The sequence below is a fragment of the Vombatus ursinus genome, unplaced genomic scaffold (assembly GCF_900497805.2).
Source record: "Vombatus ursinus unplaced genomic scaffold, bare-nosed wombat genome assembly UNPS02014789.1, whole genome shotgun sequence".
Taxonomy (NCBI): domain Eukaryota; kingdom Metazoa; phylum Chordata; class Mammalia; order Diprotodontia; family Vombatidae; genus Vombatus; species Vombatus ursinus.
In genome coordinates, this window is record NW_020954567.1 from 9,680,800 (window position 1) to 9,708,200 (window position 27,401).

Here is a 27,401-nt window from a genome sequence, read left to right on the forward strand (position 1 = left end):
AGATAGATAGATAGATAGATAGATAGATAGATAGATAGATAGATAGATAGATAGATAGATAGATAGATTGATGAATGAATAGATGGATTGATGGATCAATGGATCGATGGATGGATGGAAGAATAGATGAGCAGATGGACCAACAGGTAGGTAGGTAGGTAGGTATATAAGTAGACAGAGCTTTTATTAAGCATTTATATGCAACTGTATTAGGCACTGGGGATACAAATATGGCAAGCAAGATAAGCTTTGCCCTCAAGGAGCTTCCATTATAATAGTGGAAGACAACAGATAAAGGGGAGCTGGTAAGCTGATGGGGATGGATGTTCCTATCTGTGGGGTGGCTGTAACTAGAGGCAGATGGGGAAGTAGCATGGAAATCTGGATCCTGGCAAAATAAGGCAAAAGTTATCAGAGGTAAGGGACCCAGAGGTGGGGACATCCCTTGCTTTTTCATGGTGCTTTTGTTCTTTTCAAAGCATGGTACAGTGGAAAGGCTGCTGGTCTTGGAGTGACCTTGGAGCAATTTCTTTACCTCTTTTAGAGGGTTTTCTTGCCTCTGCTCCCACCTCTTCCCAACCTCTTGCAGCCAATCCATTTTTGGATACTGCTACTAAACTAATTGTTATGCATCAAGCTCATCATACTACTCCTTTGCTCAAATATCTTTGATGGATTTAAGAGAAGTAGCACATCATGATGGGTGGAGTTCTGCTCTAAGAGTCTAAAGACTTGGGATCAAGTCCTACTTCTGACCCATACTATGTGACCACAAGCAAATAAGCAAGTTACTTAAACTCTCAACGTCCCCAGGCAAGCCACTAAGACTATAAGTCTCAGAGAAGGTACTGATCTGCATTGCTAGAGGAAGTTTCCTTACTTGGAGTTCTCCAGACCAACCTTTTTGTGTCATGACCCCCTTATACTCTTAAAAATTATTGAAGACTCCCCATGCCTGGCTTTTGTTTATGTGGGGTATAGCTTTCAATATTTACTATTTTAGAAATTAAGACATCTTAACATTATTATAAAATAATTTTGACCCTGAAAGGGCCTCTGTGATGCCACACTTTGAGAATCTCTGTCCTATGTTGATGAAATCCCAAGTTTGGTCCTCCACATAGTTACCTTTTTGTTGCTGTTGTTGTTGTCGCCTTATCCTTCTACTTGACTGTAAGTTCCTTGAGGGCAGGGACTCTGTCTTATCTCCAGTTTGTATCTCTTCCCTCCCCCCACCACCACAGTGCACAGGGTAATTGCTTTATAACTCTTCACTAAAGGAATGAATGACTCTATAAGGTGCTTCCCCCTTCCCCACTCCGGTATTCCATCTTGTTTACTCTGTTTTCTGCTTTTATATTTTAGTTTTATTTCTTACTGTCATTCTTTTTGACATTCAGTTTTCCCTTAGGCCTTTCCTGCATTCTCCATAGTAGTTGCACAGATCATCAGAATAGTTTAGGTCTTTCCCATGGCTATTACCCCAAACCATCCCCAGCCTCCCCCTCCCCCAACCAGTCCCGACTCTAAATAGATAAATTGGATTGGACATGCTTTAGTGTGGAAAGAACATAGCTGCAAATATCTCTTGGTCCAGGCCTTAGCATTAAAACAAAGAGGACAAGTATCAGCGCTTGATATTCCCTGGCCTTAACTTGAACATTATGTCAAAAATCCAGTGAAAAAAGACAGGAGAAACATGTGGATCTCACCTGCACTGGTCACTCAAAGTATTAAGTAGAATAGGGGTCATGGGAGTGAATTACACATGAAAGGTCTCAGGCCATATGGCAGAAGGAAAAAACATGCATGAGGCTCCATGGCTATTTGAAGAGAGACTGAACTTTTCATTCAGTGGGAGTTATTCCCACTTCACAGGAAATAGCCATGGACAGACTTCATTATGGGTACTGGGTATGGGTGTATTATATCTTTTTTTTAAAAAAAGGAAAATAAGCATGAGGAATTCCTATCTATACTAGGATATTCTTTTATGCTAAACTTTAAGGCATTTGTAATTCTGATGTTAACTTTACTGATTTTCATTTGTTTGTACAAGCTGACTTTTATGGAAACAAGGGTATTACTATGGATCCATACCTTGGTTTGCGTACATTAATGGGAGAATGGATAACTGAAATCAGAAATGATGCAAAAATCTCACTTTGTATGACACCCCCACGCCCCCAATTTGGTTAAATCTTTATACATTTTTTTTCTGCCGAGAAGTAAAGTTGTCTGCATTGACATTTGGCATCCAGAGATCATCATAACAATGATATAGCAATATAGTTCCTCTTGTAACCACAGATCCTCTTGTGATCCTCACGATGACCTCATGAGGTAGGTAGTACAATTATTATCTTGCCCATGTTATAGAAGGTAAATGGAGGTTTAGCTGGGTCCAGTGAATCATCCACGGTGATACGTTTAGTAAATGTTAGAACTGCTACTTGAAGCCTGTTTCAGTTCAGTCCTTTTCTATTATTCCAAGTTATATGAGTAGGTGTGAAACCAGAGAGAGCCATATGTATATGTATATGAATATGTGTGCATATATGTGTCTGTATATATCTCTATATATAAATACATATATATATACACACACCCCCATATATGTATATATGTTAGGAACACACAAGCTAATGTGGGGAGACAACAGGAAAACAACTATGTACAAACAAGATATATACAGATTAAATTGAATATAATTGCAGAGAGAAGACAGTATCATTAAAAGAGACCAGAAAATGGGGTGGTAGAGGTGAGGAGGGAGAAAATTACAGGAATAGGGGATTTTTCAGCCTATACAAAGAATGCTCTGAACCGGGATGCTTTTCAAATTAATAGTGCCTTTAGAACTTTTTTTTTTTTTTTTACATTTTAGCTTCCAGAGTTCCTCCAGAGTTCTAGATCTGTGAGTTTACTTCCTCAATGTGCTCATAAACACAGTAATCACAATCTGTACATCATAGAATCAGATTTAGAGCAGGAAGGGTCCTTAAAAGGCATTGAAACCAAACCTCTCATTTGAAGAAGATGAAATGATACACAGAGAGGTTATAGGGGTCTTGCCTAGGATCAAACAGCTTGGAAGAGTCTGAGGTAAGATTTGAATCCAGATCTTCCTAAGATCTCTAGGTCCAGCACTCTATCCACTACTCCGCATAACCTTTAGTAATGTGGCTTTAACATGGACTAACAACTTCTGAAGTCTCGGTATGACCTTCTCTGCCTAATAGCTACTTGTCCTATATTGTGTAGCAGTTGCCATGAAATGACAAGGTAACATGCTGCCCTGAGGTAGGGTGCCACATGGGATATGGTAAAGCTTTTTAAAATCTTTTCTACAGAAGGATACCTAAGTCACTGAAAGTTATAAATTGCCTTCTGATAGAAAAAAAAAAGGCAAGCAAAACATTTTGCAATTTGTTGGGGATGATGGGGGAAGGGGTATCTTTATTTACATGAAAATATTTTTAAGAGCTGGAGGGGAACCATTTTGAAAATTTATAAAATTTTAACCATCCCACTACAGCAGATTAAACTAAGGAACTTTGTCAAATAAAATGAGTCCTCCTAGATGTGTTCTGAGCCCCTTTCTCTGAATATAAGTATGGGCTCTGTCAGAGGAAGGAAACAGTAAAGTTCTCACACACAGAGGGAGAACATTTACCACTCAGTAAACGGGTCTGGGGCTTGCAACATGAAAGCCCTAATTTAGCTCAGTGAGTTCATGTTGAGCATCAATAAAATGTGATTATTTTCAGACCGAGGATCTGCTTGGCACACTCTTCCAGCTTAATAGAGCTAAATAAGGTTATTCTTGGAAAAGATTATCCTTAACTGGTAACTCTTCATGGACTCCACTGGACCATTGTGGAAAGAACAAAAGTGTGTGCTGACTTCTCCAGTCCTGATAATACATACTGTAGACAGGACCTTAATGGGTAAAAATATGCTCTTATACACCCATCTCCACCAATCTATGCATATTCAGATGAGGTCTGGAGCTTTGATTTCATAGGAATCAGGAAATACTGGTGCGTAGATCAATAATTTATCTGTAACTAAGATGAGTCAGGGTGTTAAGTGACTTGCCCATGGTCTCCCAGCTAGAATGTTATCAGACAAAGGATTGGAACTCAAGTCTTTGTGACTCTGAAGCTAGCCCTCTATCCACTGCTGCTCATACACATATATGAAATTTAAAAAGTCATAAAGTTCAAGGAATAAAAGTATTTCATCTTCCAATCATATACCATCTAAGACACTAGTCATCCCATAATGCCATATTACTTTCATAATGTAATTTATTGTAACGAGGAATGACTAAAATAATACCAGTGGCTTAATTTATATTGCTCTTTATAGTGTTGAAGTGTGTTCATGTGCATTAACTCATTTGATCCTCACAATAGTCCTTTGAGGTAGATCAAACAGTTATCATGATTTCTATTTTACAGATGGTGGAGGAAAATGAGGCTGACAGAAGTTAAAGAAGTTGTTTGAGGTTACATGGAAGTGTAATTGACAAAGTTGGAACCAGAGCTCATGTGTTATGACTATTTCCCATGAATTTTCCACTCAGTCACGCTGAATTCAACTGAGTGATAAGAATAAATATATAGTAAATAATATTAAAATAATAATAATAAGTCACATTTTCTAGCATTCTATGGTTCACAAAACATTCCACTCACAAACCTGTGAGATAGGCAGAGTAAATATCATCCCCAATTCACAGATCAGGAAACGCAGTCTCTGAGAGGTTGTAACTTGCTTGTGGTCACACAGCCAGAAAAGATCTGAGTGAAGATCTGAACGTAGATCTCCTGACTCCAAGTCTAGCCCCAATCTGCAAACGTATTGGGAGAACCAATGCAATGTGCCTTTGTCATTTGACAGTGGTCCTCTACTTGAAAAATAGTTAGAGAAGATTCAAAAGAATGGAACACATTGGCTTTGAAGATGAGAGCATTTAGAGCTAGAAACGACCTCTCTATGTTCTAAGTTCTTAAGCAGAGGTTCTTAACTTTTTTAATGTCAGACATTTTTGGAGTCCATGTCTGGTACAATGTATAGACCCCTTCTCAGATTAAATTCTTTTAAAAAAATAGTTGAGGAAAATGCTACATTTCAGTTAGAAGTTAGAGAAAATAAAGATGGAATCCCCACTCCCTTCCCACTTCACAGGCTTTCCAAAATCTCTCCACGGACCATGGGCTTGGAGGGTTTGTGGGCCCCAGGTTAAGAACCCTTGACCTAAAGGCAGAGCTAGAGGGGAATGGCCATTGTACATTTGGAATTAAACGACCTGCGTTTGATGCCTAGATTTGCTGTTTTCTGCTAGTGGGCCTCAGTTTCCTCATCTTTAAAATGAGAGAGTTGGTCTGAATGACTCCCAAGGTCCCTTCCAGCTCTGTGTCTGTGTTCTTTAGGTTTATATAATCTGAATGAGCCTTCAGTGAGCCACTGAATATTAACTCCTTGCAGACAGGAATTTTTCATTTTGTCCTCCTATCCCCAGCACTTAGCACAGTGTCTTGCACATAGTAGGTGCTTAATAAATGCATGTTGGATTGGATTGGATGAAAAGGCTTGAATCCCCATCCTGTTCTTTCAAGTTTCTCTTAAAGGGAGAGCAAAGATCTTTCACTTATTAAAATCCACCCCCTTCACTGACACAAGCATCTTCAGATCATGCAGCTCAGACCAAATGATGTCAACTAGGGCAGCAGAGAGGGAGCAAGCATGGCCTCGTCTATTTAACTTTTAAAAGCCAAGCCCATAATTTCAAGTTTATCACCAGTGGGTGTTTATAGCATGGCTGGAGCCAATGGGAGCTATTCACTTACCTGTCAGTGATTTGTTTTGACTGGCTATTCTTGAATAATGGCCATTTCACAAGGACCTGAGGCCCATGCTGAAAGCTTGGGAATTCACCAGCCTCTGTGAGAAGAGATGGCAAGGTGGGGGGAGGGAGCCAAAGGCACTATAGTGCAGGGTAAAGAAAAGGGTACGGGTATGAGGAAGGGTCGAGGTGTCTCTTGAGAAAGATCCTGGGCTTTTAATTTCATAATCCTCCCTTCAGCAGGTCCTGCTGGCTGCCAAGAGGCAGTGTTATCCTTTTGCCGTGTTGATGGCCCCCTAATCCAGTGTCAATGTAATTGAGGGTGAAGTCTGTGCTTTTGCAGCTAATGATAAATAGGGCTTTTAAAGGTTGTAATTTCTTGTTTAACTGATGCCAGTTGCAAATACTTTGTGCTGAGGATTAATCCCCCATCCCCTGCTGCCAAATAAAATACAGTGGAAGTCTGGGGCCCATTTTTCAGCTTATTGTTAGTCACAGCTTGCCTGACAGAGTGCATTTTGTGCAGGAGATAAATGCTTAAGCAGTTGGCTGCCAATCTCCATACAGGAAAGGCTTCCCCTCCACCCTCCCCTCATACTCTATTCTATGTGTTAAACACATTTATGTTTCTTCAGCAAACATCTAATAAACTGTATTAACAAAAATTATACACATATCCAACACCAATTATAGGCTAGTAATTGATGATTCTTGGAGTTAATGGGATTTTCTTCAGGTTCTCAAATACATATCCCAGGCTACCCTTCCAGTGCACTCCAGGACCCCAGTTTTCAGGCAGCTACTCTGGAGAAGCAGAAAGAAATTGTCCTTCTTGTTAATTTAGGTAAAACCAAGACTTTGGAGGCCAAGTCAGGGGCACTGACTTAGAAGATGTTATGTCTGACTCATGAGTCTGGGAGGGGAAGTCATAAAAGGGGCAGGAGAATGGAGAGACCTAAGGAGGGTGGGCAATGGTCAATGTGGAAGTAAGCGGAAATCACTTCCCCCAACCCCGGAACTGATCTGGGATTGTTGTTCAGTCATTCAGTTGTGTCTGACTCTTTGGGATCCCATGGACCATACTGTCCATGGGTTGTTTTAGGCAACAATACTGGAGTGGTTTTCCATTTCCTTCTCCAATGGATTAGGGCACATGGAGGTTAAGTGACTCACCCAGGGTCACACAGTTAGTAAATATCTGAAGCCACATTTGAACTCTAGTCTTCCTCACTCCATGCCCAGTGCTCCATCCACTGAGCCGCCTAGCTGCCTCTGGGGGTTACTATACTATTTACCCAACCCACACACACCCATTTTCTCTCTCTCCCTCTCTCTCTCTCTCTCTCTCTCTCTCTCTCTCTCTCTCTCTCTCCTCATAGGGATATTCCTTGCTTGATATAATGGGGTACTACTTTCCATTTACTTTGTCTATATTTTGCATTTAATTATCTGTGTGTAGGGCTTTTCCCCCCCTCTAGTAAAATATAAGCTCCTTGAAGGTAGGGACGATTTTTATTTTTTCCCCTTTGCATCCCTATCACTTAATCTAATGTCTAGCACATACTTGGTGTTTAAAAGGTTGTTTTTTGTTGCTGAATTGGATTTACAACCTACTGGAAACTTAAATGTCAATCTAATCCTATTTTAAGTTTGCTAGTTAAGCTAGCTGATTAAAACAATCATTTGATTAAACTTTTGTGAAACAAAGAATCTTTTTTTTTTTTTTTTAGGTCATTGCATCCTTTTCCCCCTCCTGCTTTTATATCTCCCAAGCTGGGTAGAAACAAATTTGCCTAAAATAAAGAACACCTATAGGTCACTTCTACTTTCTGAAACAAGCAAGTCACTCTCAGCTCATGTGTTCACCAAGGACTTTTAGTGTGACCACTTCTCAGGGATGTTGAAGACAGGCTTCTTTTTCAGGTACCTTGGTCTAGGTGGCTTCTGAAGTCCCTTCCAACTCTGAGAGTGTGTGATCCTTGGAGTAGTAAAACATACTTGGGATGGTTTGGCAAAACCTTTTCCCAAAGCCTATTCATTGAGTTTGAGTCACAAATTACTGTTGGTGTTCTATTTCACCTTTTGCTGCTTCAGTAACTTGGGTTCATGCATAGAAGAGCTTTTTGTAACCACTAAAGTGGGATTTATAGTGCTAACTGCTGCCCCAAGGAAAAGTGGAAAGTTATTATAGCCTTTATAGACTGTGAGGTTCCTTATCCCAACTCTCACTCAAAGTGATGAGTCATATCCCCAGAGTGTGAGGCTGGCTGGCTACATCTTCCCTCTTACGGTTCTAGGGATACCCCTGAGGGATTGGGTGTATCTTTCTAATGCTATTAACTCAAGCCCCCATTCTGGTGTGTTTCTCCCAATACAAATGGTCAGTTATCTCTTTAATACCCTCTAACCAGAAACAGTTAATATATCTTCAAAATCATAAATACCATTGATTAGCTCTCTATTAAAGTAGCTCATTCTACTTTTGGATGATTTGAACCATTTAACTGTAGGTTTCTGGATTATGGTCAAAGTTCCCTTTCTTCTTAGTCCTTAGAAGAAGCAATACGGTATAATGTAAAGTGCACTTGATTCAGAATCAGGAGACATTAGTACAATACTCATTTTGCCAGATGTGCAATATTACGCAATTAATTTAATCTCCCTGCATCTCACTTGCTTCATCTGTAAAAATGAGACAATGGGACTAAATGTTTTTTGAAGCCCCTTCTTGCTCTAATAATATATGAATCCAATTCTTAGTTACCTTCTTAGGATGAACAAGGTCTTGTTTCTCTCAAGGATCTCCTAGTTGTCAATGTCCTTCCACCCTGTAAAATCGGTATTGTGAAGTTGTGCATAGTTCCTATGTACAGGAAGAGCAGATCAGCTTTTTTGATAACAAATAGGCTAAGTGAGGAAGTATCTAAATTAGTCTGTTTTTCTTAGTCAGTTAAGTGGCACACTGGAATGAGCACTAGGTCTGGGACAGAAGTCCTGGATTCGAATCTAGCCTCAGACACTTTGTGTGTTCACAATAATTTTACAAGAATTTGGGAAGTCTAATTCTATCTCTTCTTTTTTTTTTTGGCAAGAAGAAGGATTGAATATACATGAAATGTTTGGTTCAAAATACCTTTAAATTATTTTATCTCAGAGGACAAATAATGCCTCTGATCACTTTGAACAATCCTTCTTTCTCTGTTCTTTTCATCCACAGAATATAATTTTATTCAAATGAAACTTGCAATATTAATAGATATTTCATTTCCTGTACTAACTTTTATTTTGGAAAAGTTTCTCTTGAGGATGAAATGTTTGGACATGAAAAATTTGATGCCTCAGAAGTGACCATGATCAATTTACATTCTCTTTCCAGGCCTCAGTTTCCTTAATTATAGAATAAAGGGGTTGATTGGACTTTGGTTCCTTCCAGCTCCAGATCCTATTACTTCTAGGTAATCTAGCTCTGGAATTATGTGACCACATGATTTTTGCTCAAGGTCATATGGTTAGTCAATGACAGAGCCAGGGGTAGAATTCAGAAGTCCTGCCTTTGAATTGAGGGGTAATGTATTGAAAAGAATGTTGAACTCAGAGTCAGCAGAGACCTAGGTTGGAATCCCACTTGTAATATTAATTGTGCTTTTATTTCTTCATTGGTAAAAGAGGAATAATGGTATCTGTAATACCTCATGGGGCTATTGTGAAGATAAAACATATATACATACATACACACACACACACATATATGTATATATATACATATGTATACATACGCATACACACACATACATATACATACACATATATAATGCTTTGCAAACTTTAAAAAGCTATATAAATGCTACCGTCATTAGTCCAAAATCACAGGATCTTAGTGAGGTCAAGTACTTAAAAGGCAATATTATCTTTCATTCTGTAAACTAAACATCCTTCAATTCCTTCAACAGATTCATATCTTGAGACTCTCCACCATTCAAGTTGCCCTCCTCCCAATATTCTCCAGCTATTCAATGTCCTGTCTAAAGTATTAATTTCAGAACTGACCATTATGTGGTCAGATGTGGTCTGACTAAAAGAGAATAGAATGAAACAAACCATCACTTCTCTCCTCTTGAGCACTATATGTCTCATCACCTTCTAAGATCACTAAAACGACATCAGCTTTTTTTTTCTTTTGGCCGCTACATCCCACTGTTGACTCATAACTGTTCTTGCAGTCCATTAAAATTCCCATATATTTTTCAGATAAAGTACTAACTACACCTCCCTAACATTGTACTTAGGAGGTTGATGTTTTAAAGCCGAAGCTAAAGATTTCACATTTACCTATATTCTCAACATTCTATCCTGTCAAGCCCTTTTTTGCATCATGCTTCTATCCTCTGCTGTGTTTAGCATTTCCTCCAAGTTTGTATTAGCTGCAAATTTGATAAACGTGTCATCTACACCTTTATTTAAGGCACTGATTAAAAAAAAAGCCAAGCGCAGATTCCTAGGGCATTCCCCTGGAGACCTTCCAAAAGGATATCAATCCATTAATGACTACTCTTTGGATTTGTCCATCCAACCAATTTCTAATCCATCTGACTACATGATTTTCTAGATCACGTATCAATTTGTAGTCAGTTAGCCAATTAGCACTTCTTAAGTACCTACTATGTGCAAGATACTGTGCTAAGTGCTGGGGACACAAAGGAAGGGGGGGGGGACCAATCCTTGTTCTCAAGAAATTCACAGTGTAATGGGGGAGACAACATACAAACAACGATATACAAGCAAGATATGTACAGGATAACTTGGGGGGTAGTCTTAAAGGGAAGGTGCTAAGACGAAGGAGGACTGGGAAAGGCTTCCTGGAGATGATGGGATTTTAGCTGGGACTTAAGGGAAGCCAGGAGGCAGAGAAGAGGGAGGACTTTCCAGGCAAGAGGGACAATGTGGGGAAAATTCCTGGAAGTAGGAGATGGAGTGTCTTGTGGGAGGAACCTCAAGAGGTCAGTTTCACTAGATCACAGAGGAAGCAGAGGTATAAGGTGTAAGGAGAGTGGAAAGGTAGGAAGGGTCAGATTACGAAGGACTTTAAAAGCCAGAGGATTTTACATTTGATCCTGGAAGTCCCTAGAGTTTATTGAATGGGGAGGGGAATGACATGACTAGACCCATGCTTCAGGAAGAACCATTTGAGGGCTGTGTGGAGAATGGATTGTGCTGGGGAGAGACTTAATGGAGGGACTCCTTCCCAACCTGAAAGACTTACCTTAAGCCAGATGTGAGCTGGTGAGAACCTGCACCAAGGAGGTGGCAGGGTCACAGGAGAGAAAGGGGATTTTCTAAAATCTCAATAAACTACATCTAAAATGTATCCCTGGCCCTGTTGAAAACAGGAAATGAGATTAGCTTACCATTTCTGACTTTCCGACTCTTTTTGATCACTTTTCTTTTTGGATATTCACTAGGCAGCTAGATGACACAGTGAGTAGATCGTTGGGCCTGGAGTCAGGAAGACCTGAAATCAAATCTGGCCTCAGACACTTAATAGCTGTGTGACCCTGGGAAAGTCTGCCTCAGTTTCCTCAATTGTAAAAGGGGATCATAATAGCACTTACTTGCGAGGTTGTTGTGAGCATCAAATAAGAAAATATTTATAAACACTTAGCACAATGCCTGGCACATAGTAGATACTCAATAAATGCTTCCTCCCCTCTTCCTTCCTTCACTAACTACTACTTGAATGACGTGTTCCAGAATTTTTTCAGGTAATCAAAGTCAAGCTCAGAGCACTAGAGTTTACAGACTCCATTCTCTCTCCTTTCTCGAAAGCTGGAACATGTCTTGATTTTCAAGAAAGGGAAGGGAATAGAGTATGCAAACTATGGCCCAGTTCATTTGACTAATCAGTATTCTAATCAAGTGCTCTTTCCACAACACTGCACTGCCCTGCTCTGGTTAGGGAGACAAGACTCGCCGACATGAAAGAATCAGAGTATTACGGGATGATAGATATTGTGTAGTGCCAAAGTGCTATTGGATTTTGGAAAAGAAAGAGCTCGGTTGGGCTAAAGTATAAATAAATGTTTGATGAATGGAAATGCTTTTGTTTCAGAAAGAGTCCACTAAATGGTAAGGGTTTTAATGAAAATTCTTCCTACCCTGATTTTGTGCAGAAACAGTAGGTCTTTTTCCTATGTCTTAGTTACCCTGCGTATAAAACGGGGACAAGAGTAACCTACTTCTTTTGTTTTGTTTTGAAGGCACATTTTGAGTATAAATGAGATAACACATATGAGGTGCTCCATGCTCCTTGGAAGAAAGGAGCCACATAAATTCAAAGTGTTACTGGAATTATTCAGATGTACCAACTCCTCCCAATCCTTAGAGGTTCAGACCACAATCACATGCCTTTCTTAAATGGAATTCTGCTTTCTCAAGCTGTCTGGTGAATGTAGTGGGAAACAGAGGCTTCCAACCCTTATCCTTAGGGCTAAAAAATCTCTAGGCTGTGGTTAAGTTTTGGCCTGATACCACGAAAAACAGATTTCCAATATCCATCATATCCAAAAGTTAAGGAAGGTACACAAGATGTAATAAATTTATTGGCCTTTGGTCACTGCATTCATTCTATAGAATGGGATGAAAGCTTGTCTTTGGCTGTCCTATGAATTTAATAGAAATTGGAACATCAAGGAAACCTAGTGTCTTCCTTTTTCTTGCCTGATATCTCTGTGCCCCACTTGCTTAATTTCTTTTTATTTTTTTAATTTAGTATTTTATTTTCTCCAATTACATGGAAAACAACTTTAACATTCTTTTTTCAGATTTTGAGTTCCAAATTCTTTCCCTTACTTCCCCCTTCCCTTTCCCTGTTCTCCCCCCACAATTAAGAAGGGAGGCAATTTGATATAGGTTATTGATATAGGTTATATATGTGTAGTCACACCATCTCTTTTTAAAGGGACAAAAGATCAAATGATTTTCCCTAAGAGACCTGCACCCCTAATGTCCTTGAGTCCATAGAAAGCACAGTGATTCACTCCCAGGCTTAAGGAAAGACTTTGCTCTGTCTGGGGAACACATTGTTTCTCTGAATATTCTGCCCTTGGAAGGAGCATTGGCCTGGAATCTACCTAACAGGCCCAGATTCTGTTGTTACTGGATCCTCTGTGCCATCATTTTTCCAGCTCTGACAAGATGTTCTTTTTTTCTGGAGGGACTCATAAAACATACCTAGTGGCCTAGGTCTACAACTGGTTCCAAGGCGGCCCACATACTATTTGGGTTTGAGTGGGATAGTCTTCATATAATGCCTCTTGGAAAGTAATGAAAGGAAGATTCTTGCCACCAGTGATTCACCTTTAATGCCTCAACTCACTTCTCAGCCCCTTTTCTGCTCTCCCAGCTGTGTGCAACATACAACAATTTATGGCCCTATTGATCTAGTCCTTGGTAATCACAACCAGCAGAACTTGGCAAAAGCCCTGAACTGGAGCCTGACATTCTCTGGCTTCTTGACGTCTGTTTGTTTAAATGTTAAACATATGAAATATCTATTGAGAATAAGTTTCTTGTTTACGGCTGACTCCAGCTGGCAGTGGCATCTCATGAGCCATTGTCAGGAGTTCATATGTACAAAATTATATGTTGAAGTGAGTTATCAGATACAGTCAGCAGCAGCCTAGGTAATCAGCAATCCCCAGCTACCCAGCAAGGATCTCCTGAGATAGCATATAAGCACTGAAATAAATTTTATGAAAAATCCAAAACTCTAGGAAAAAATATTACATTTCAGAGAGGAGCTTGGGAATTAAAAATTGGCATTTGCATTTGACTGTGTCATCCATTTTGGAGAAATCATTAAGAGCCATGGTGCCTACAATGCTGTGGACATCTCAGCCAGAAGCAATCTTGGTGGCCCATTCCCGGAAGCAGTTTGAACCTGTTGCCTGGAATGGGCCACCTTGAGTGCTGCTGGCTGAGATATCCTTTGTATTATGAGGACCATGGCTCTTAATGATTTCTCTGAACTGGATGACATGAACATATACAAATGCCTCAATTTTTAATTCCCAAGCTCCTCTCTGAAATGTAAAATTTTTTTCTAGGGTTTTGGATTTTTTTAATAAAATTTCTTTCCTTTCTCCTTCCTCTATTCTCAAATAGTCTACTTATAGAGTTTCAAAGTTCTGAGGTTTTCTAAAGGATTAATTTAAAAGAAAATCAGTACTTGCATATTATTAGGAATGGATCTTTCTCAGGGCATAGTAATAATAAAGGAGTGCAATGTAGATGGCACCTTGTAGCCATCTTCTATGGAAGCATACATGGCTACTGGACCATAGGAATTCTTTATCTGACCATGCATTAGCTTTGATATACGTAGATTTTCCTGAGGCTGGTCAAACTATTGACTCACTCACTATCACTCAAATATATTCAAACCATCCTTTATCTTAAATTTGGAGCTGGAAGGGGTCTTAGAGGTTATCTGGTTCATCTTCCTCATTTTAAAGATGAGTAAATTGAGGCCTAAAGAGATGAAATGACTTACCCAAGATCATACAGTTACTTAGTGGCACAGCCAGAATTCCAACCGGATTTCTCTTGTCTACAGATCCAGTTTCTTTTTTCATGACCATATGCTCTTCCAAACAACCAACATCATAGACTCATAGGATTTAGAGTTGAGATCTTAGAGATTATCTAGTCCAAACTCTCATATTACTGATGAAAAGGTTGAGGCCCAGATGCAACATGTCCCTATGAACATGTAAATAAGATCTAGCTATAGCAAACAGAAGGTGAGCTTTGGTGATTTCTGCTGCTCCAGATGCCATCATCTCTTTCCTCTTGGTATTAGAGTTTCTCAGATAGACCATGACAATCACTCAAAGCCCCAACTAGGGTGAGGTGACCTAATTCCAGTGTCTAGGTGTGTCTAATTCCAGGGCACTGACATTACTTGCATTCTAGAAGAAATGATAGAGCCTTACACCTAGTTATTAAGAACACTTGGTTAAAATAGGAAGTTAATAGATGGAGAGCTAGAATGAGCTTTTCTTCTACTCTGCCCTTCTCTGTTCATTTATGCACAAAGTAGTCTACTTCTGATAATCCTCAGTCTCTTTCCACCTCACCATGGGACCAGAATTTCCTCCTACTGAGGGCAGACATTAGTCCACTTGTACTGAGTTCAGTTGTTCATATTTATCATGGGTGCAAGCAATCTTATTATCAATTCTGCTACCATTTGAGATGGTAACCTATAGGAATACAGCCTAATAGTATAGTTAATATAATAAGTGTTTATGGCAAAACTTTTGAAGCTAACACAGGTGAATATGGCACAAAACCTTTATTTTTCCTTATAGTCCCAACCTATGGTTACATCAATGTGGGGAAACTCCCTCCATAGATGCAGATATCTAATAATCTGCATAGTCTTAGAGTGTTTATGATAACCTCATAATTTTAGAGTTTCTTGGAGCCAGTGAGAAGTTAAATGACTTGTCCATAGTCATATATTCAGTATGTGTAATAAGTAGAATTTGAATTTAGGCGACCTCAGCTTCAAAGTCGCCTTTCACTGTTCACTATGCCAGCCTTGCTCTGGATCTTAGATGTTAAGAGAGGATAATACCCTTCAGTAGGAAAATGGAGCACTTGGCTACAGTTGGGAAGAATATTAGATTCAGAGTCACAAGATTGGTGTTTGACTTAAAATCTGGCCTCAAACACTTACTAGCTGTATGACTCTGGGCAAGACTCAACTCTGTTTACTTCAGTTTTCTTATTTGTGAAATGAGTTGGAGAAAGAAATGGCAAACCGCTCCAGTATCTTTGCCAAGGAAACCCCAAAAGAGCCAGACATGACTGAAGAGCAACATGCATTTATGTACAAATATGTTGTGAAGCAGCTAGGTGGTGCAGTGGATAGAGTACTGGACCTGGAATCAGGGAGACTGGAGTTCAAATCCAGCTGCAGAAACTTACAAATTGTGTGTTCCTGGGTGAGTCATTCGACCTCTCTGCCTCATTTTCTAATATATAAAATGGAGATATAATAACACCTACCTCATAAGGTTGCAAAGATCAAATGAGATAACATTTGTAAAGTGCTTTGCAAATCTTAAGGTGCTATATAAATCCTAACTATTAGTATATAGTAATCATCTCTTAAAGCACAGCCTATGACCTATTCATCTAATGACAAAGCGATCTTTTATTTTTTTTTCATAAAGAGACTTCCCAATTCTTAACATTGGCAAATTTCTCCCTGAGATGTTTTATGAAATACGTAGGGTCAAAAGAGAATTCACTTCATTGCTATAAACTTGTGCATTGTACCTGGAACAGATGAGGAGAAAAGAAGAGAAGACATGGAAAAACAAAGAAATTAAATGTCTGTATTTTTATAAATAAAGGTATACTGATTTAGAATTTTCCATGGTGCCATGGTATCTCTGGCCAGTCCTCCTTAAAAGAAATGATAGCAAGGTGTGTGTGTGTGTGTGTGTGTGTGTGTTCAGGGGAGGAAGGCAGTACTTGGGAAAACATGGGAAATCTGGAAAAAAACCAAATAGGTCTCAAAGGAATGTGTCTAGATGTATAGGAAAGTATTGCTGAAAGCAAGGCCCTGGCTGGTGTGATTGACTGAAATGATGGAGGTGGTTGGTTTGAATTATAGCTCTGCCAAACCACTCTCCTTATCCTAGGACAAACTCCATTCCTCATTATTTTTCCTCTTATCTTGGGTAATTCACAAGCATTTTAAGTCCTTTCCTGTGTCCTTGCTACTTCCTGTCATGAGCTGAGCAATGTGAATAACTCTTGCGACTTTCAGGTTATGGGAATATGGAGGCAAGAGTCATGACATGAGCAACCATGACATGGTGATTACTCATACATTTCCATTCCAGGCAGACAGAGTTTATTAACAAGGAGTCCTTTTGGGCTGCTCCACAGAAGTGACATGAGTCAGTGGAATAACATTATTCCACAAAGATATTTTGGGGGTTTTGCCTGAAATGAGCACTTTTGCTTAGATGACCTTTGTCCATTGGTTTCTTCCTTTATTAAAAAACCGTCACATATCCCTAGAGAGGAAGTGGCTGTCCAATTAAGACTGAGTTAGGTGTGGTTGGCAGAGAGTAATGTTCCCATAGATTGGAGAATGAATTAACCAGGCTTTGGCCCAAGCTCCTTTGCCAGTCAAAGTGAACAGAAACCACTGTGACTTGAACTGACTCACTAGAAGAGAAGACAGGCTAAAGATGAAGGTTATATTTTCCCAAACATAGAAGGGTTTTTTTTTTTTTTTGGTCCCAGACTCAGTCTTTGAGGGCTTTTGTCTTCTTATGTCAGGGGTCAAAAATAAGTACTCTGAATATCTCATTCATACCATCAACATCTTTTTTTTATTATATAGGACACTTTACTAGAGGTTGGGAATAAGAAGAATTAGAAGACACAGTTCCTGTCCTTGAAGGGATTACAATCTAGTTGGAGGAATAGGGCATTTATTCATTTTTTAATTTTAATTTATTTTTTACTTAATAATATTTTATTTTTCTCAATTATAGGGCATCTATTCAGAAAGGATAAATATCAATACAAAGTATAATATGCCAAGAGCCAAATGAAGGGCATAGATAGATAGATAGATAGATAGATAGATAGATAGATAGGTAGATAGATAGATAGATAGATAGATAGATGTCACAGGAATTCTATGGAGGGAGTAGGTCTTGAGGACTGATATGGTCAGGTTAGATTTCCCAGAAGATATAGGCTCCACAGGATGAATTTAGACTAGACTTTTGGAGGAAATAATATGGTCTAGATGGTATAGTAGATACAGTGCTGGACCTGGAGTCAGGAAGACCTGAGTTCAAATCCAGCCTCAGAAACTTGTGATGCTGGGTATGTGACTGAACTATGTGACTTTGTCTTAGTTTTGTCATCTGTAAAATGGGGATAATGATAGCACCTGCCTCCCAGGTTTGTTTTAAGGATCAAATGAGATAATGTTTCACTGGACAATGAGCTCCTTTAAAGCAGGTACTGTTTCTTTTGCCTTTCTTTGTATCCCTAGCATTTAAAACAAAGCCTGCTACGTAGTATGTGCTTAATAAATACTATTTGACTGCTTGACTCATACAGAGGAAAGAACACCTCCCTGAATCCTTAGTCAAGGAGAGACTGAGGATTCTATCTCCCCTATATCTGTGTGAACATGGGCAAATCACTTAATCTCTTTGAGTCAAAAGAGGAATGGAAAGCGGTAGGGGGTCCACCCTCAATGGAGGTCTTTAAAAAAAAAAAAAGTAAATCTCTTGAGCATGATATAGAGTAGATTCTTTTCCAGGCATGGGTTAGATGAAATCACCACCAAGATCCCTTCCAACTCAGAAATTCTATGACTTTATGAGTTGAAAGCAAGAATGGTCCAGGCTGGGGTCAAATCTAATGTGACTGGTGGGAATTCTTGGAATTTGTTCCACCGGATTGATAAAGTAAGCATTTGCAGAAAAACTAAAGGAAAGTGACACAAGGGTTGGAGACAAAATGACAAGCAACTTGGGTGGGTGGAGTCTCCTAGAAACTCTTCTGGTAGCATTTCTCCAGATTATGGGTACAGGCAAACTAGTTTTTCCAAAATACCATTCCATAATAATATGAAGTTCAGCATTACTGCATCTGGTTGGGTGTACAAGGCCAGTCATACCTGTAGCCGTAAACTTTTAAGAGACCTCTCAGATGAAACATCTGCAGTACTATAGAGGGGCTGGGAGTGACTTAGGTTTGAATATGGCCATCTCTGTCAAAGAGAAGAGGTTTTACAAGTCATTCATTGGTTAGGGTGAGAATTCTGCTTGCTAGTTAGTCTTTCCTGAGCACCAGTAATACTGTAATCAAGCAAAGGCACAAGTTTTCTCAGATGGACTTATAGCCTAACAGTCTCATAGTCATATAGAAAACACTACCACAGGGAATAAGATAGGACTAATAACATGGTTTATCATAGACTTAACACTAGAAGGGACCTGAGTCAGACCTGGTCTGGTCCAACACCCTCATCTTACAGATAGAGAAACTGAGGCCCCATGAAGTTAAATAACTTGTTAAAGGTCACATATGTAGCATCAAAGAAGTGATTTGAACCCCAGCCTCTGACTCCAGAGCCAATGAGATTTCATCTGGGGGAAAAAAGACTGAGGATCAAGTCTTAATGCTTAGCAATTTTGCATCCAATCTGGGTATCGACAAGCTATTGTTGTTTTCCCTCTCAAAGAAGTGAATCTGGAGTGTCACCTTTGCCTTTGTGTTCTCAACACTTACTATAGTGCCTGATAAACAATTGAGATTTAATAGCTGCTTACTGATTGGCTAGAAGAAAGATCAAGAGAGAATAAATCATATGATAATTTGTATTGCTTTGGAAGAATGCATGATCCAGGAGTGGCTAAAGGGAGCAGGTGAAAGTAAAAAGAGAAAATAGGAAAAATGGGTCATATAACAATCTTCTTCAAAACCATCAGGTTATTTTATGCTTAGGGAAGCTCATTGCTGGAAAAATCAAATTCTGTGAACTTTGTCATTCATATAAAACCACTGGGAGGCCTCAGGTTTGCTTATCTAATGCCTTGATTCAGCTTCTGAGTTAAATGTGTCAATGGATTTATTTTTAAATGAAAAGAAATCATTATGTTTGTATATAATATGTCTTTCTCAAGGTTTGGAAAGGTTTCATACCTACTCAGAAACTTATATGGTATCAGTTTTAAGCCTATCGTTTGATAGTTAGGGAAACCAAGAACCAAAGAGGTTAAGTGATTTCACCATGGTCACCTAGGTAGTAAGTGATAGAGCTAGGACCAGAATCCATGTTCTCCTTACTGCTGGATCAATGCCCTTTCCACTATACCACATTGGCCCCAGTATGAGTGGAAAAAAAAAACAAACACTTTCATACTCTACAGACTTTTCTATTCCAAACAAGTGTGCAATTTCCATGTTCAAATATGGTCTTTTCCCTCCAAGTAATGAGTTCAGTTCAATTTTCAAAGATTCAGGCAGGCAGATTCCTTTGGTTAAAAAATGGTGTATACATTTCATGGAAATACAATAAAAGAAGAAAAAAAGCTATACACATCAAGGACCACTGAGCCTAATTCCTTGTTTGGTAAGCTATAAAAGGGCTCAAAAGCATCTCAAAGTGAACAAGAACTGCACAGTCGGAAACATATACTTTCAGAGACCTGGTCATGCTTGTAAACCACTGTGATTTGATGGTGGAGAGGGCCAGGTGTGCTGTATAAATGGCACTGGGGGTGCTGCTAATCCTGTGTTTGAGGTCACTTAAATGCACTAAAGTCAAATCTGTGCCCATGCAGCCATTCCAATTAAGGGAGCAACGTGCCATTTATCAGGGGGCCCATTAAAAGGACGCCGCCTTAATTGCGATTGGAGCTAAGTATGCACAGAGAGACCCAGATGAATGCCATAGCCTCATTTCACTACTTTTCATTGGGCTTCCAGTAAAAGCCATACACTTTTTAGTGGCTTTCACAATTACGCTTCCCTTCAATTTTCCAAAGGTTACAGGGACTGAACCACACAAATCCCATTAAAGTGAGTAGCTGTTGTGCAATATAAGTCCCTTTGAAAACCTTTGCCAGGGCCTATAAAATGATCAGCTGGCTGGACATAGATGCCCCTTGTCTGCCATATTTGCAACTAAGATTCCAATGACAAGTTTTGATGTGGGGATAGATTTCTCCTACTGATGCCAAGGTTTTTGGGTCTTACTGCATCAGATTTTTCTGAAAACTGAGGTGATTAAGACTTATCAAGAGCATTTGTCTTTAAGTTTTATTCTGAAAATATGCCTCAATGTACCCTGAAATTAAGTTTGCCTGACCAAAGATTTGGTTATATTCCAGCATTTGCCTACAGGAAGTTAAAACGGCATGGAGGTGTTGATACGTGGAGGCTGTTTACATAACCCAGTGAACGAAAAGTAGTGATGGAGTGCACTTGACAATGACATAGGTCCCGCCCTTGAGGATCTTACTCTCTCCCTTTCCACTTTACTCTTCTTCCCTATTCCTCATGCCATTTCCTCTACTCCCCACTGCCTTTCATTCTTCCCTTTACACTTACATACCCAATCATTGAATCAATCAATCTACCAATTTTAATTGTGTCTGTTATGTGCTAGGCATTAGGGTAGGCATTAGAGATGTAAAGATAAAAAAGCATCTTCTTAAACAACTCACATTCTGTAAAAGGAAAACATGGTTAAATGACCAAGAGTAGGCAGCAATGTCTTAACCATATGTATGATGTAATGGCTACTAGATCTACTTTCATCCTTGTTAAGAGAGAGTTATCCTTCCGTCCTTTCATATAATAAAGTTTGAAGGCTGGGGCATGTATCAGACTAAAATTAGAGTAGGACTATTGATTATTTGCTCTGTTGTTTCTATCTGTCTTGAATAAGAAGTGAAGCCTTAGTTCCCTGAATTTTTTTTCCTCTCAAGATCTCTGCTTATAGTTTGAATTATCACCAATGAATGGAAATACTATTCTGTTAGGTGCTGCATGCCTCCCTCCACTGGCATTTCTTGGTTGTTGTTTTGAAATGTCATTTTTGGGATCATACATCTTTTGTAAGAGGTAAGAAATGGAATGATATGTCCAGGGAGCAGAACATTAGAAGATTCGATGTACAAAATCAGACCTATCTCTAAAATCTAAGAGAAAAGGCCTCAGTACTGCTTGCAACATGCAGGAGAGTTGATTCCCTGGCTTAGCAGTGAATCAGTTCAGGAGAAAAAAAAAAAGGTTCTTTTTCTTACTTCCATGATGATCAGGTTACTAATCCTAGCACAAAAGATGTTCAGTCTATTATTTGACATTTACTCATCAGCTTTTGATTAGCATTTAGAAGTTGCTTAGTCCCTTTGACATTTCTGTCTCTCTCTAAATTACTTTCTATACATTTTGATTTTACCTAAGTATATCTTGTATTCCTCCCCAACCCCAGTAGAATATATGTTCCCTGAGGTCAGGGACAATTTCATTAAAATAATGTTTGTATCCCCCACATCTAGCAAAGGACCTTGCACCTAGTAGATATTTAATAAATATTTGTTGAATTGCATTAAATTGAAGGTTCTTAACTTCCCTAAGTGGATTCTGCCCTCCAGGACTAAGGTATTTCCTCTACTGGTTTAAAGGTTACTGCCAGTTATTATTATTATCATTTCATCAAGTGACCATCATGTTTGTAATTGTGCATATTTAGGCCTTTATCATTGTTCTTGGCTGAGTACTTCTAGTTTTGGACTTGTCTGTAACTTCCACTTGTGTCTCAAGCTATCTTGCTTCCCTTTTCAAGCTGCCTCATTTTCAAATTAATATGAAGGGTACAAAAATCACAACCAGCTGAAGCAGGATCAAACTATTTACTATAGTAAATTCTTTAAAAACAGTTCTATGATATAAGAGAGAACTTTTTTTCACGGGAAAATACTGCAAGTATGTGCACTTCTTCCAGACAGAAAGTTTGGATTCAAACGTCTGCTAGGATATTACATTTTAAAGAAATCTCTGAGTATTTCTTTTTAAAATATTTTTATTAATAAGCTTTTGTTTTTATATCTTCTAGATTTCCCTCTGTATCTTTTCTCCTCTCCTCTCACAGAGCTATCTCATGTAACAAAAAGAAAAATAATTAAGATAAGAAAAAAAATCGCCCAAACTGATCAATACATTGAAAAAAAATCTGACATATACAATACGATGGAACTGTTTCCCTTCCCCCTATCTTTGCCCCTCACACACATTGTCTGCAAAAAGTAGGGGGAGGTGCCTTCTTGTATTTATTCTCAGTTTGGCTCTTTATAATTTTAGAACATTCAGTTTCTATTGCTTTGTGGTCATCCTTTCCATTTCCATTATTGTGATTGTGAATAGTTTTCCTTACTCTCTACTTATTTCTCTTTGCATCAGTTCATATCAGTTTTTCAATGCCTCTCTGTATTCATAATGTTGCTATTTCCTATAGCATTACAATATTCCATAGTCTTCATGAACCACAATTTGTTTAGCCACTCCCCAGCATCTATATCTTTCTAGTTCTTTGCTACCACAAGTGCTACTATAAATATTTTGGCGTATATTGAGCCTCTTTTTTCAATGACGTCTTTGTAGTATATGCCCTCACCTCTAGATCAAAATGTATGGACATTTTAATCACTTTATTTTTATAATTCCAAATTCCTTTTCAGAAAGCTGGTACTAATTCATAGTTTGACCAACAATCAGTTAGTGTGCCTGTCTTTCTACCTTTCCTCCAATATTGACTATTCCTGTCTTTTGTAATCTTTGTCAATTTACTATGTGTGAGGTGAAATCTCAGGGTTATTCTGATGTTCATTTCTCTCATTAGGTTTTTTAAATTATTATTTCACATCATTTTTAATACTTTGCAATTTTTCATCTGAGAACTGTTTGCTCATAACTTTTTATCATTTACCTATATGTTTGTATGATTGTCTAGTTGATGGAAAGAGTTTTCCCATCTTTTGTTTCCATTCTTATCCTAGATGCATTAATTTTATTTGTGAAGAATCTTTCCAGTTTTGGGCAATCAAAAGTATTTATGTTAGCTTTTCTAAGTGTCTCTATCCTTTATTTGGTTGAGTCTTCCCTCACCCTTTGTTTCCCCAGCTCTAGGACGCTTTGCCCAGCTATTACTACCGTCTCTGCTTCTGGGCCTATGATGTAACCTACTCGTAGCTCTGAAAGGCATATGATCTTCTACACGTCTATTTTTTTATGGCATGATCTTTAATATTAAGGTCACATTTTCATTTTGAATGCATTATAGAATATGGTATAAGATATTGGTCTAAGCCTAATTTCTGCAAGAATGTTTTCTAGTTTTCCCAGCAATTATTATCAAATAGGAAATTCTTTCCTAGGTAATTTGTATGTCTAGGTAGATGAGTCCTGCTAGGGTTCATACTAAAAATATAACAAATAAATCCAACTTGTATTCCATCTAAGGAAGCGTATGTGAGAATCGGTGTATAAAAAGCAAGCCATGCAACAGAAACTCTCCAAAGCAGTTTTTTTTTAAGAAGGTCCCAAGTCATGTACCTCAAGGACAATGTTATAATGAAACTTTAGGGTATTTTATTTTTGGATATTAAAGTCTTGAATTACTTGAAGAGTTTCAAGGTGCTGCTAAATCAAAATATATCTCCAGAATATTTGCAATAGCTTTCAGCAGTGATTAGCAAAAGATGTTAACAAAAGTATGATAATAATGACAGCTAACATTTATATAGCACTTACTATGTGCCGAATGCTTTATGATTATTATCTCATGTGATCCTAACAACAACCCTGGGAGTAGGTGCTATTATTACTCCCATTTTACAGATGAGATAACTGAGGCAAACAGGGGCAAAGTGACTTATCCAGAGTCACCTAGCTAATAAGAGTCTGAGGCTGGATTTGAATTCAGGTCTTCCTGAATCTAGGCCCAGCACTCAATCCACTTTATCACCTAGAATGGGCACTGGACTTTGAGACAGAAGGCTCTTATGTTTACTACCCATGTAATGCTGGCAAATCATCTAATTCATTCTTTTGACAAGCATTCAGCGCAAGGGACTGATGATTGTTGGACTGTTGTTGCTTTGTGAGGGTTGGATATACTAAAGATTTGGGCTCTGTTTGGTAAACTAGTGACTTTGCTGTGTTGGTGGCCACAGCTGTGGACTAAAACAATGGTGCTGAAAAATATTTATACAGTGTTTGCATAGTCAATCATCCTTGAAGCAAGATGTCAATCTCTGCTCCTTTCTAAGTATTGCCTTGGTTGGAAGGATGAGCTATAAAGATGCCCCAGAAGGAGGGGCTGTGGCTGGAAGAATTCTGTATCCATAAGACTTAAAAACAAACTTAGTTTGTTTTTTATGACTCCAAAAAATCATAGGTTGTTTCTTTATTGGCAAAATGAAGTATGTCTGCAGAAACTCAAGAAAAATATAGAGCTATTTTGGTAAATAGAAGCCAGCTTATACAAGAGAATGGTAAGAGCTCTGAGTTAGGAGTCAGGAGTGTGTCCAGGCTTTGCCTCTGACTTGTGGTGTGACCTTGGGGAAATTATGTCATCTCTCTAGGCAGGATTTTTTTTCATCTGCAACATAAGTACGATAATCTTTTCCCTACTCAATTCAGAGGGTCGCTGCAGAGATCAAATGATCTGACATATATTGGAAGAACTGTACAAATACAATGTGGTCAATATTTCAAGGACCTGTGACTTCAATAGTTTGGCAACATCCTATGTAGAGAGACTGATAATATATGTCCATGACATATACACATATACATGCAATACTATGCATATAATACATGTACATACACATAATACACATATGTATAGATATACATACATGTACACACACCTGTACATACATATACATAATGTATGGCTTAATCTTTGAAAGTTACCTGAGGATCAGAGAGATGACATGATTTACCAGTGATTACACAGCTATCAAGTCTCAGAAGACAACCTTGAAGAGAATCATCCAGCACTGTGGATGATGGCCCTCATGGGTTTTTATTAAATAATAATGATAGGGTAGCAATGTTTTTCAGAATTCTACCATGCCTAGGTTGGAAACACTTCATTTAAGTTTCTATAAATATAGTCCCTTGCATTTTGTATAAAACCATGACTTACGATTCAGAAGAAATGGTAGTTTCCATTTTTGAAAGGAAAATCTCTCCCTTGGTTATAGTCAGTTTTCATGAATCAGCTGTGGAAGGCCTCTCTATTTTTAGGTGTAAGTACCAATGTGACTCAAAAATTTAGTTGAGGTGGTGGCCCCACTTATGAGTTCTCCTAACACATTCTTGGTGCCAACAATCATAACGTAACCTTTCTGGCTAAACAACATTACCTCAGTGGGTATAGTTTGTTACAAGATTTGTTTCTGTTGTACGTTATAAACTATGGCAAGGAACTCTTTGTCTTTCTACTTGGAATACCAGTTTCTGTGATCAAGGAAAAAAGACATGTCCTCATAATAGAACTAAATCTTCCGGTGGTCTGTTACCTTTAATCAAGTAGGGGTGCCACAGAAGACGTGTGGTTACATTGGGACTTGCTACCCAGTTTCTCCCACCCCAAACTCTATAAAACAGTCCAGATATCACAAGTAGATGAAATACGTATATATATATATATATATATACACACACACACACACACACACACACACACACGTATATATATGTGTGTGTATATATGTGTGTATGTATATATGTGTGTGTATGTATACATATATATGTGTATATACACACACATATATATACACACACAATTGCTGCTACAAGCAGTAGTAGCATTGCTAAGCAGGGACAAATGCATCTTCTCCATCTTTCTTTTTCAGTTATTACATTGCATTCCTCCTAAATGGGCCCAAAGCTTCCAGCTAAGCAAAGATGAGTTTTGAAAAGCATCTTTCCTGGAAACACTTTTCTTAGTGCTTTTTTCATTTACTCTGATGATGTGACTCTTCAGTGTTAACAGTGAGGGCATTGCCAAGTGGCGGGATGATTGTGTCCATTTATGTATGAGACAGAAGGGCAAACGTATCATGTTCAAAGGAAAAGGCACTAATTTTGGAATCAGAGAACCTGGGTTTAAATCCACTCTTACAATGTCATTTTGAACAAGTTGCCTACCTTGCCTCAGTTTGCTTTTTTATAAAATGAGATTGGGCTAAATCATTTCTAAGATCTCTTCCTGCTCCACAGAACAATTTATTTTATTTTATTTTTTAGTAGGAATTGAAGCCATTGGCAAGATCCACATGGAAGTAATTAGTCTGATAATTCAGGGAAATAAAAACCAACCAACCAACCAACCAACCCTTGGTGTAATGGGAAATGTACTGAATTTGAAGGCAGGACCTGGATTTGAATTCTGGTTCTGCCACATACTTCTGTGTGACATTGAACAAGCCATTTAACTCCTCTGGGTCTGTTAGCTCACTTGTAAAATGAGTGAGTTGAAATAAATAACTTCTCAGATCTCTTCTAGCTCTAAATCTTTTCATCTATCATCTATTTACTCAAATGTGTGATTAAATTAAATTAATCCAATATTCTTTGATTATGTATTGTATAGAATTGTTCTAGGCACTGAAGATTCCTAAATGGGCCCAAAGCTTCCATGCTAAGCAAAGAGATAGCAGACATGGCCCCTGCCCTCAAGAAGCTTATAGCTTCTTGAGGGGAAGCAGATAAAATAAGGTACACAAAAAACAAGATGAATTGAAATGTATTAAATCCACAGGAAAGCTACAAACTGCTAGGAGAATTGTGAGAAGGGAGACTCATCTCTAGCTAAGAGGAATCTGTGAAGGCTAACGTCTCTTTATTTTGGATATCTTGACTTGCCTTATGGTTATTCTGAGGTTGGATAAATACTGCCCAGTTCAATGTCCCAAAAAAT

The 27,401-nt window shown here is 38.5% G+C and overlaps 1 protein-coding gene and 1 non-coding gene across 3 annotated transcripts in view; one reads left to right on the forward strand and one right to left on the reverse strand.

Moving 5' to 3' along the window:
• The window catches only part of PRRX1 (paired related homeobox 1), a 95,869-nt gene that overhangs the window by 39,507 nt on the left and 28,961 nt on the right, over positions 1–27,401 (forward strand). The gene's annotated exons all lie outside the window — the stretch shown is intronic.
• LOC114047736 lies at positions 21,143–21,269 on the reverse strand. The gene has a single exon (XR_003569663.1). It is a non-coding gene; the product is annotated as a U6atac minor spliceosomal RNA (small nuclear RNA).